At 31.3% G+C, this 12,723-nt stretch overlaps 1 long non-coding RNA gene across 1 annotated transcript; it reads right to left on the bottom strand.

The window, feature by feature from the left end:
- Positions 1 to 402: 402 nt before the first annotated feature.
- LOC129317682 (uncharacterized) lies at positions 403 to 3,205 on the bottom strand. The gene is made up of 3 exons (XR_008595020.1): positions 3,075 to 3,205; positions 2,879 to 2,976; positions 403 to 629 (listed from the first exon to the last, which is right to left on the bottom strand). It is a non-coding gene; the product is annotated as an uncharacterized LOC129317682 (long non-coding RNA).
- Between the last annotated feature and the right edge of the window lie 9,518 nt (positions 3,206 to 12,723).

Below are 12,723 nucleotides of genomic sequence, written 5' to 3'. Positions count from 1 at the left end.
CATGTGTACACCTATAATTAATTAATCATATATATTGATGCAGTTGCCATTTTATTTATATGCTCCAATTCCCAACACTTCAAAGTCCAAAATCCCTTCATCCATCAATTATAGAGCAACTCAAATTTAATTTTAATACTTTTCTCAATACATCATTAATCAAAAAATAGGTCTATTTGGCAAAAAATAGAGATGTCGTGAGGTGTGCCAGAGATACGGGGTCTCAAAAGGATAGAAGAATCTGACTTCTAATCAAATACAAGGGACCTCGACTCCCTTACTATAGTTTACTTGTGTCACACCCCAAAAATCAGGTGTGACCGGCACAGGATATGGACCACAAACCTCACATCCCTTAAGCCGTGATAGAAGAAACTCTGAATTTAATATGTTAAACACACTAATAAAGTAATTAAAAATTATTACAATATTAAATCAGATATTCAAGTTTAAAGGAAATATGAGGATCCTACCTGTAGTCTATGTGGAGCACTTAAGGTCAGACGCCAACGTAGGTATAAAGTTCAAATTTTCACCAAATTAGGATTTGACTAAAATAATTCTTCTGCTTCAATTCAGCAGTAAAACTCCTCAGTGGATATATCGAGTCACGAGTTCCACTATACCATCTGAGACCAAAATATCTTTTCCAGTGAATAACGTCCCAACAATAAATAATAGAACATAAATAAAATGAAAAGTTTGAAATAGTTATGTAAGTTAAATAGACAAAATTTTCGTAAAAATTTTATAACTTCATAATAAAATGGTTTTATAAATTTCAAATAAAATCTCAAATCATTAAACTATCATAGAAAATGATAATATCACTTAATTTCAATAAAGCACATAAATGAAATAAATATTTATAAACAAATTGCTAAATAAAAACCAATAGAATATGAAATCATCAAACGATTGGATTCATAAATATAGGGACTTATCAGAACAATTAACAAATGTGGACACACAATCCACGAAGGTAACTAACCAAACGCGGCTTATGCCACGAAAACAAACGTGGACACTCAGTCCACGAGAGTAAGTAACCAAACGCAGCCGAAGCTACGAAACAAACATGGACACACAGTCCACGAGGGTATATAACCAAACGCAGCCGAAGCTACGAAAGAAATGTGAGTACGATGCTCACGAATAACCATCCCTCCGTTCCACGTGCGTTGGCCATCGCACGGGGCTAGCACCTCCTATAACACCCTGCTAGCTAGGTGTACCATGGCGCGCCAAGGGCTAACGGAACTGCCGTTAGCAACCAGTGTTCTATATAAAGTCCCTTTCAAATTCAATTTCAAACATGCGAGAATTTGATCACTATTTAATCAACTTTTCCTTTTCAAAGTCGAACTCGCATGAATTGTTTTTCCATAGAAATTCAATAATTTCCAAAATGAAATCCCACAATTAAAATTCAAACTTGTATTTACTGATTAACTAAAATGATCAATTCTGGTAAAATAATTTCACGAAATAAAGTAATTTAATCAACAAAATATCTCATAGTCACATTGCTGTCGTAAAAAGAATTTGCATAAAAATGTAATATTCGAATAAAAGAGATTTTAATGAAATATCAGTTGGGACGCCATCCACTTACCTAATAAGCTCCAAGAATAATCATATGTTCTTTCTAAACACCTCTACACTTCCCTTCAGCTATGTACTCTATTGCCTAAACCATAAGAACAAAGAACTTTCTTCATTAAAAGCTCTAATTCATATATTTCTAACTAATATTCATAAACCCACTATATATAATCTAGAACATATTAAAGTTCTCTCAATCCCTATTGGTACTTAGCCCACGAACCATAGTTAAAAACTATATTCTTCTTATTCTTTTTTTCACACCTACAATAATATACTTATTTCAACCATGCCCCCTTCTTTTTGTAACCAATAAGTAATTTATCCTTAAGGTTCTCCAACGATGCTTTACAAAAGTATGCTTTATTCAAAACAGTACAATTTCTTATCCCACACAGCCACAACTGATCGCATAACACCTTTAATTCAGTATCATAAATATTATCAAGTATAACAAATTTCTTTATTGTTTCCATGTGCTTTAAGACTCAAACTGATCCAACAAATTTCATAATTTCACATAATAAGTTCAAATACTAACCTATCACCAATAAGCCAACTTCTTGATTTGATTTTTTTTTTTCCAAGCTTCATCACAAAAAGTAATTTACTTGTTTTATAATGTAATCAATGATACCTTCATCACTCTTAATTGTCTCAATAGTTCAAAATTTATCTCTTACTCATTTCATCAAACATTTGGTATACCACCCAAATTCCCAATTATAACTTATAAATTAATTTCTATAATTCTTAAAATAGAAATCAAATAACCTTCAACCATTAATATACACAAAAGTTTCTCAATCCCAATTCTTGATAGATTTTGATTTTAATACTTCTATTCAAATCTCATCCCAACAATATCCAATATAACTTCTGAATTTATCATATTTTTTTTTCCAATCAAAATCTGTACTAAGAATCAACTTAGAATCAAGAAAAACTCAACCCAAACTAATTTCATTTTGGTTCAAGTCCCTTCCTAAGTCAAGCATATACAGGGGCAGAACAAATAACAAGGGGAACTTTGCAAGCTCAATCACATAAACATACACACACAAAGTCACGAGGAAGGAAAGCTTCGAACCTATCCTCACGTTTAATCAGCAACAATGCAGAATTAAGGAAGCAAAAGATTCGGATAATGTAAAGACAGAAGAGGAAGAAGGACCGAGCAACGCAAACAGGGAAAGCCAATATATATATATATATATATATACGCACCACATAAAATCATTAGAGATGAGAATGGGAGAATGAGCTCCCTCACCAGATATCGGCCACAACGACTATGAAGGGAGAGCAGTTCGGTGCTGAACAGGGGAAGCAGAAAACCAGTAAATCAACGTGAATCAACCACTCCCCAATCTGAAATTTAAGAACCCATAGCTCGATATTAACGGAGGAAGAAAAAACGGCCGCCAACGCGAATGAACAGCAGACGGACGAACTGAACGACGACCTACAGTGTTGAGCGATCAGTAACGTAGAACAGAGGAAAAGGAAGAAGAAATCTGCAACATGCTCAAGCTCACTGGTGACAGACGAAAAGAACAGCACAAGAAGGAGATCGGAAGAGACGCAGCTATAGTTTAAAGCTCTCTCCCATTCTCCTTGATCCAGAGCCTTTGAATCTTCTCAAACGTACAGCAACGAATCAGCGAGCTCCAGTACCTGTCAATGGCGGACGGTCGAAGCAACAACAGCCACTATCATTGGCAGTGGTTGAAGACGAAAGAAAAGAAAGTAGAGACGCAGAGGAATCACGAAAGAAGGAAAGAAAAATCAGCCATCTCTCTCCTCTGGACCAGTCTCTCAAATGAAGCAGAAGTTTCCCGATATCTCTTTTAAATTTTTTCTTCTTCTTGTTTTTTTTTTGGCCTGAATCTGATATAAGAGTATTCGGGAAAATTACAAGAAGGAGCACGAGAAAATCACAACAAAGGGCACACAAAATTTACTAGAAAGAACACAAAATTTTTTATAATTTAAAATCCGACTTTTACTAGAAAAAAAAATTGGACTCTGAATTCTTGAAAAATTTTCCAGCATAAATTTCTATAAACTACCCAATTCTACTTATTATAAACTTTATTTAAATAATACATTCATTATGAGAAAAATTTGTTCAATTTAAAATTTAAGGTTCTTACAACTTGGATGTAAGAATGTGAAATGAAAAAAATTAATGTAAATACAGGGAAGCAAAGATACATTAATTAAAGAAAAAGGTGACAAGCCATGTCGATCGTACTACATGATAAAAGAGAAAATAAAATGAAGTAGCAAACACAAAATTTGAAAATTTAACTGGTAGTTTGTTGATGCTGATGATGATTCTTGTTGAGAGAAGACTCCTCTATTTATAAATGATCTTGGCTTTGTGCCTAAACTCCATGATGGCTACTTTTCTTGAATTTAAGAAGCACTTCCTCCCTTGTAGCCACTTTTTTAACTTCCATAATTCAAGCATCATGGGTGGAGATAATAGTCTAAACTCAGTCTTGATTTAATAGTCAAGGGTTTATGAGTATTCATTTTTAATTATTTTAAGGCCAATTATGTTGAGTTGAGCTCGGGCCTCTAAATTCATAATTTGGGTGCAAATAAGGTCATGAAAGCTGTGTATCATTAGTATAAAAGAGGGTCGAGGGTTGAATCAATATGTGCTTACTCCTTTCTATAGTGTTCTAGGTCAATCCCTTTCTATGTTGTTTGTTTACCTATGTCTTTTTCAATAGAGATGGAATTCAAAAATTATGACTTTGTTCAAGATATCAATGATTCTATAAAGACATGGTGTATTGTAGTAAGAGTTTTAAGAAAGTGCCTGTAAAGTAGAGAAATTCTCCTTTCCACACCTAAAACATTTATTTCCTCCCAATTGATAAGAAGGTTTTCAAACATTTCTTCTTAATACTCTTAATTTTCATTTAAAAAAAGGAGGTTAAGGTATAATTTTACTCCTAAACTATTCTCAAAGAGCAATGTTGTTATTAAACTACTCATCATAGCAATATTGCTCTTAAACTAATTAAATTGAAGCAATTTACCCCTTTCATTTAAATGTTAACTGTACTAATGGAATTCACTTTTCATGAGTTAAAGTGCAATTTTGCACTTAAACTATTCTCAGAGGAGCAATGTATAACATTCTAAAATTTAACCCAAGATTAATTAAGCTAATCAAGAGCAAATGAGTAATTTTGAAGAAATATTTAGAAATAAATAATTTTTAGTTTGATGATTATTATAGAATTTAATTTAAAATAAAATCTTAAGTTATGATTTTTTTTAAATAGAAATGATAATAATATTATTAAAAAGAAAGAAAGAAGAAGGAAAAAGGGATATAAAAAATGAAGAAAGGGGGTAGGGAACGGATATATATATCTATTTATGCATGTGTGTGTATTAAAAAAAACAAGAGAGAGAGAGAAAGTGGTGTGAATTATCGCATGGGGCCCACACCTTTTTAGAAAAAAAAAACAACACACACCCCATTCTCATTTCATTTTCTCTTCCCTTTCTCCAATGCTCTTTGTGTGCAATAGAACAACAGAGCTCTTACACGAGACAGTGAGAGGGAGTTGATTCAAGGCTCCATAATAAGATATTTTAGGTGAGATTTTAAGTATTTTAAGACTGTGTAAGTGTTTTAAATATTTTCTTTAGTCATATTTTCTCTTTAGTTTCTAATTTTGAGGTTAGGAAAATTTAGAATTTAAAAGGGGGATGAATTTATGATAAATAAATGTGATTGTTGAGGTTATTAATAGTATAATAAATATTTTAAAATATTAATTTGTTGATGAGATTTGAATTTGAGATTTATGAGTTAAATCCTAAACCTCTATAGGTAAATTTTTGATTAAATATAAAAATTATAAGTTGGTTTATTAATGACTAGAGTTGTTTGGGAGTAGAAACATATTATTAAGACTATAAAATGATGATTCTAGCCTTAAAACCAAGTTTGCAATTTTTGAATATTTTTAGGTGTTGTTTGTAATGCATATGTAACCTTGTTGAGATCCTATAATTTGTGACAAAGTTAATTGTAGTACATGTAAAGAATTTAAATATAATGGCCGTATGTGGAGAAAAAGAAATGAATAGGAAAACTTGCTTGTAATATGAAACGTTAATATTAATTTATGTTTTCATGGGATAATGTAACATGATTTGAGTAATGAGATTGAGGGTTGATGATGATGTACATACTCTTGATTATAAATTGTGAATTATACATGATGATGAATTGTGTATGAATATATTGAGTTTTCATATAATGCTAATGTGATTTATGTAGTAACATGAAAATTGCTACATGAGGCATGACAATTGAGGAACATAAAGATGTGATTAGTTGAGAAACTCAAACTTTCCTCTCCTAAAGGTGCTCATGTGTTTTCAATGTGTTGTTGTCATGGAAAGGTTTAAGTTCCTAAGTTGGAAGATCCATCTTTTCAAATTGTTCTTCGACAAGGACTTTCCATATTCCAAAAACTTTCAGTCAAATATCAAGGCATACAACAATATGTTTAGTTTTACTTCTATCGATGGTAAAATTGATCATAGATTGAACATTAGTAGTAGATCATACACGTTTATTTAGGAAGTCTACTATCCCCTGATGGAGTCTCTCTTGTCTATTCTTAGCTCTACATTTATGATATCGAAAATGAGATACCTAATAAAATTAATACTGTTAGGCAGTAAAGAGAAGAGATTAACGTTTTCCATACATACTTCTTTCTTAATTTTGTTGCCTATATATGTGGTTTATTAACTTTGATTATTCTTTATTCCTCTAATTACAATCAACATTCAATGGAAATGACATTAAAACCTCATATTGTACAATATCTCAAGGATATTATTGATTGTCACAATTCTTTCGCTAAAAAGTATAGAATGACAAGGGACATATTATAAGAAGATCTAGAAGCTCATGTAAGGATTTGCTTGCTTAGACAGAATGAAAGAGAAAGTAGAAATTTTAATTTACTTGTTGCTTCAGAGATAGTAGCTCTTATTGTTGGGGATTTTAATGAAACATATACCAAGTGTGATATAATTGTTGAAAAAAGAGGCCATCTAAAAAGAATTGATGAAATCCACAAGTCATATCTCACTCTTCAATATCTACTACTATTTCCTTTTAGAAGAAATGGATATAATCTAGAAATTCAACATGAAGAAGAAAGCCTAAACCACACTTTAAAGAAGACATTATCCATTGGAGAATACTTGTGTTATAGGTTGATGGTTTTAAACAATGAAATTTCATTAATCCTTCACAAAAGAAAATTGTTGCAACAGTTCATTGTTGATAAATATGTAATGTTGGAAAGTCAAATATTAGATTTTATTAGAAATCATCAACATAATCTTAGAGTGGATTAGTGTCAAGGTCTCTCTGATGCTTTGTTTAGAAGGGAAATTGAAGCTATTGCAACTAGAAAAAGGATAATATTGCCTTCATCTTTCACAGGAGGAGCTTGATACATGATAAACAATTATCATGACACAATGGCAATATATAGATGGGTAGGATACCTTGACCTATTCATCACTTTCATTTGTAATCTAGTATGGCCTGAGGCTAGAAGATTTTGTAAGATGAAAATTTAACACCGAGTGATTGTCTAAATATCTTGTGTGGAATTTTTTTATTCAAGTTGAACAAACTTATGAAGGTTATCAAAGATGAGAATATTTTTGGATCAGCCAAAATAGGTACTTATTCCAATTTTTTATAAGCAAAAAAAAATTTACTTCTTAAATAATAACTAAATCACAAATGATCTTTCTTTTCTCACTAATCATTCTTATATTCCCATTTTAGATATATACAATTAAGTTTCAAAAGATATGTCTTCCGCATACTTATATAATTCTATTCCTTGAAAACAAGGATAAAAATGTACTCCTGAAGAGGTTGATGACATAATATCTATAAAAATCCTAGACAAAGAGGAAGATATAGAACTTTATGACTTAGTAAGCAACTTCATGACTCTGGACCATGTGGTCATGCAAATACAAGATCTCCCTATATGAAAGAAGGTCAAAGTAATAAAACTTCCCTAAAAAGTTTTGTGATGAGACAATAATTGATGATAAGGGATGCACCGCATATAAAAGGAGGAATGATGGTAGGAAAGTTGTGAAGAAAAGAATAGTATTAGACAACAGATTCATTATTCCTTACAATTCGAAGCTGTTAAAGATGTTCCAATCTCACATTAATGTTGAAAATACTAATCGATCCACATTAATCAAATATCTATTCAAGTACGTAAGCAAGGGGCGTTGATTGGGTCATAACAGGGATGAACAACAATAACAATGATAATAAACCACTACTTAAATTTTAGATACATTTCATAATGTGAGGGGTCATGGAGAATTTTTGGATATGACATCCACCATCAATTTCTTTCTATGGAAAGGTTAAGCTACCATTTTCCAGACAGGCAATCTGTAATATTCAAAGGAAATTCAAATGTATAGAGCTTGATGAATAAAAAACTATCAAGGAATCAATATTTTTAACTTGGATGGAAAAGAATTCGAATCCTTACAATAAAAAAAGAAGATCTCCAACATTTTTTGAGTTCCACACACATTATATCTTTGATAAGAAGACAAAGAAGTGAAAATCATGGTAAAGGGGTTTCTTAGTCAGAAGAATAGCACATGCATTCCCATCTCAAGGATAATAATATTGTCTTCGTTGTTTGCTTACTAAAGTCAAAGGCCCAACGTCTTTTGAAGACATAAGGACCATTAATGATGTTTAATACCCAACATACAGATTAATAATGATATGCTTTGAGACTTCTAGATGATGACCAAGAGTATATTGATATGATCATGGAGGCCTCTATATGGACTTTAGGGCATTATCTAAGGATATTTTTAGCAAATATGCTGCTTAGCCACTATGGCCAACTTGAGTTGGTTTGGAGTTAGATATCCAAGCTACTATACAAGGATATGTATTACTCACATGACACTAGACATATTGAAACAAATTAGACTCTTCTCTTATCTTTTACCAATGCTCGATTGATATGCTCATTTAAATTTTTTATAATTTTACTTAGAATTCAATGATGATATAAAACAGGCCAAACATGTATTTATTCTTTATAATAGAAGTGTCAGGAAGATAGATATTTGCATAAAAAAAATATTTTGATAGATAGGAAATAACATCATCTTATTAAACTCATTTATGGATATGTTGACTATCATGAACATAACATCATACTTAATTTTGTTATCTTCTATTTAATGCTTATTGGAATAAAAAATAAAGTAATATATAAAAGAGATCAAGGAATCTAATAATGAAGATGTAATTTAACTTGAATGTAGATTTATCCATTAATGAATAAGGAGAGGATCTTTAAAAATTAAATTTTAAAAAATCCAATTTTCATTTTAATTTTTTTCATTTATAGCATATATTTTCATTGATGAAAATAAGAAAAATGCTGGACTATCAGAGATTAACAAGATTCTTCTTTAAGATGGAAGGTCTCTAGATGATTTCCCTTCACTGCCTAAACCAACAACTATTATGGAAATGGAAACAATTAACCATAATGTGTTGGAAGAATTGAAGTTTGGTGTAGAGCTTTACAAGACCAAAACAACAATGTATGAACAAAAATGTTTGAAGGTAAAATGTCACACGAGCAAGATTCTTCTTTAATTCTTGGGATCCCAAACTTTCGAAATGACAATTTAAGGAGTTTAAATTTTTACTTACTATAATATTACTTATTTATCTAGCTTAAACTTTTCTACTATAGTAGTATTTCAAATTATATAATTGTTTCAAAACATATACATATAGGATTAGTTTACCTCCATTTACCATATTAGACATTTTTCTACCATATTTGAGTTAATTGTTTTGGAAAAATTTTAGGGTGTTACAGTGGATCAGGTGTTAATTATAAATCTTAACTATATGATGAGGCTTGACCCATTTGTGCGAGTCAAATGTATGTAAGTGGAACAAGTATGATTGTCTACATGTGGTATTGTCATTCAATGTTGTAAAAAAGGTAAATGTGCAAATTTACCTTGGAATTTTTTCTCCAAAAGCACCTGATATCATAAACTTTTATTTGGAGCAATATTGCCCAGAACTTTCCAAAATGATGCAATACTACCTTGCTGTTAGAGTTGATCATTTGTTGACCGTTTTGTCTGACTAGGCTTGTCATGTAGCAGTCACATGGCATTTTTTAAAAAATAAAAAAAATGGTAAAGCTGTAAATTTACCCTAAAATTTTTCCTGCAGGGGCGCCTGGTATTCTCAACTTTTTTTTGGAGTAATGTTGCCTTGCTGTCAGAGTTGACTATTTTGTTTGACTTCACTTGACGTGTGGTAGCCACATGGCATTTTTAAAAAATTAAAAAAATACCGTCCCCTCCCTCCTTGTGTCTCAGTTGCACATCACTCTCCCTCCTTCACATTCAACCCTTTTTCTCATCTTCATTCCTCCCTCCTCCACCTCAACATTTGCAAGACAAGAGCTAAATGAGAAACCCTATAGCTGTTGCCTACTGAGTTGTTACTTCTCCCTACTTAGCGTTGGTCAATCTAAGTTTTTTATTTTTTGTTCTTATTTTTTTACATATTTTGTATTGTTCTTGAATTGTGTTCTTTATTTTCTTCCTCTTTGCCCCTTGTCTTTGATTTTTTTTGATATTGAAAATCTAGGTTTGATTGTTTTTATGTTGAAAATCTGAGTTTGATTTTTCATCTTAGTATTCTGAGTTATTTTGCAATTTTAGTGTTGTGGATGAAGAAGAAGCTAATGAAGACGAAGGATAGCTCTTTTTGTTTTTTTTCTAAAAAGAAATTGTGGAGACATGGTAATTCAAAGTTGACTATCAGGAAAATTAATGTATACCTAAAACAAAATTATGATTATTTTATTAGTTGATATTAAATCCTAAAATTATTAATCAAAATAAAATGGATTCAAGAATTCAACTTCCTCACAAATTTATCCTATGATTATACTTTTCATAAATTAAAGAATCAAATTATGTAATTAATTCATTGCATCCATACATATTAAATGCAAGCATTTTATTTTCAAACAATGAATAATAGTTTATCATTCAGAAATTATTCAACCTGCATACATATGTCATCACTAGAGAAAAACATGAAGCTGACGTAGTTTTATAATACACTAACATGTGTGTTTGGGAGTCCTGATTATATATATATATAAAATGTATGACCATTGTTTGTAATAGATGCCAATTTGATAAATAACATAAGGTAGTTTTTTAATGTATCTCTCTCTCTCTCCCTCTCAATTCATTAAATCAAAACACTGGAAGACTAACAATAATAATCCAAAATACAAAACATAAAAGAAGATGAACTTGACCAGTTTGATAGTGCAAATGCCATTAAAGAAACAAATAGTTGAGATTGTCAACTATGGTAGCAAATTAGGTTCTAATTTATGTTCCTTATTGTAGCATTATGTAATTATAACTTTTAGTGTTTATCTATTGTAATGAATATAGAAGTTTCTTGGGAGATGAGAGTATAACACAATGCCAAAGATGTAAAAGGCTCATTGTATGACTAAGCACCATATATGTGAAACGAATATCTATAAGGCTCATTAGACCAAGCTATTTATTTTTCAGCCTGAATCAGCTATACCAACATTAGATGCCTTATTTGATGTGCCAAATGATGCTTGAACGGGCTTTGATGAGGAATAAGGGTAAAGAGTTACCATTTGATGATAAAATCATGGTACTTGACCTATTTATCAAATCCACATAAGTAGGTTCATTAATAATTAAGATAGACTATTGTATATAACATCAAATAATACTCCAATTTCATTTGATTTAAAATAAAAAAATACTCATATAAGATAGACTACCATTATATTGCTCAAAATGAGAAGGCAGAACTCAACAAACCTAAAATAATATTAATACGCAACTTCAGTAACAAAAAATAGTGTACTTGCACAAAAACCATCACTGGAGCAGCAAATGCTATTGATAGACAAAGCAATTCAGACCTTTTAGTCAAATAAGTTGAAACCCATATTCTATATGAAGAATAAACGCAGTTAGTAATGAAAGGATGTTTAAGCAATATTACCAAACAATCCTTGATTATTGACTCCTAAGGTAAGCTTAACTCTCACCTCATTGGAATCCTCGTTCTCTTCAACCTTCTTTTCCTCGTTTGCCTTTGCAGAAGGTACAGCGCCACCAACTGCAACTCAACCAGTAGGTGCAGCAACTACACCTCCGCTACTTGGGATAAAGCTAGCTTTTTTCTTGTAGAAACAATTAGTTCAATAATATCTCTATGCAATTAGAATAAAAAAGATCATCGAAACCGACCCTGTTTTGCAATAGAAAAAGAAATCCAACAATATCTGAGTTGTGTAAAGATGAATTGTGAGAGACGAGGCAAGGTTGTTCTCCAAGTTTCCATATATAGAGAAAAGCCAAGAATGAAGGTTGTTTGGCTTCCTCTGTTCCAGCTTTTGTCTCCCCAACTATATGTTGACTAGATCAAACGGAGATCTTCTGATGCCACTCGCTCAGTTGGTTGCCTGTTAGGGTTCCACCGCATAAAGAAGAAAGATCCCTCTTTGCTCCCTTTCATGAATGGCTGAGGATGAAATGGGAGAATTGGAATAAGCATTGGGAAAAGTAAGGGCGTAAAAGAAGTTGTAGAAATTGTTATATTTAATGTTCCCGTCTGAAATGAAAACAACATCACGATTGAAATGAGAAAATGAAGATATTAGACCAGGGTGCAAAGAATAAATAGAGCGATCAATAGCAAAAGGGAATTAAAATTCAACCAAGGTAGAATGACTAATGAGAGGACTCAGATTCTAATCAATGGAATGCTTTTTATAAGATTTGTTAATATCTATTGATGATATCATGATTTCAGCTAAAATTAATATTTCAAATAAAAAAACAACTTTAAATGTAGTGTCAAATAATCGGTATTAACTTTTGTTAACTATATATCATAATATCAAAATAGGGTTAAGGTACAAATTTTTTTATGGTGCAATT

This window comes from Prosopis cineraria, unplaced genomic scaffold (assembly GCF_029017545.1).
Source record: "Prosopis cineraria cultivar Desert tree isolate PC_DT_omini unplaced genomic scaffold, ASM2901754v1 PC8, whole genome shotgun sequence".
Lineage (NCBI taxonomy): Eukaryota > Viridiplantae > Streptophyta > Magnoliopsida > Fabales > Fabaceae > Prosopis > Prosopis cineraria.
The sequence above is the reverse complement of the archived record's forward strand: the minus strand, read 5'-3'. Positions and strand labels throughout refer to the sequence as shown.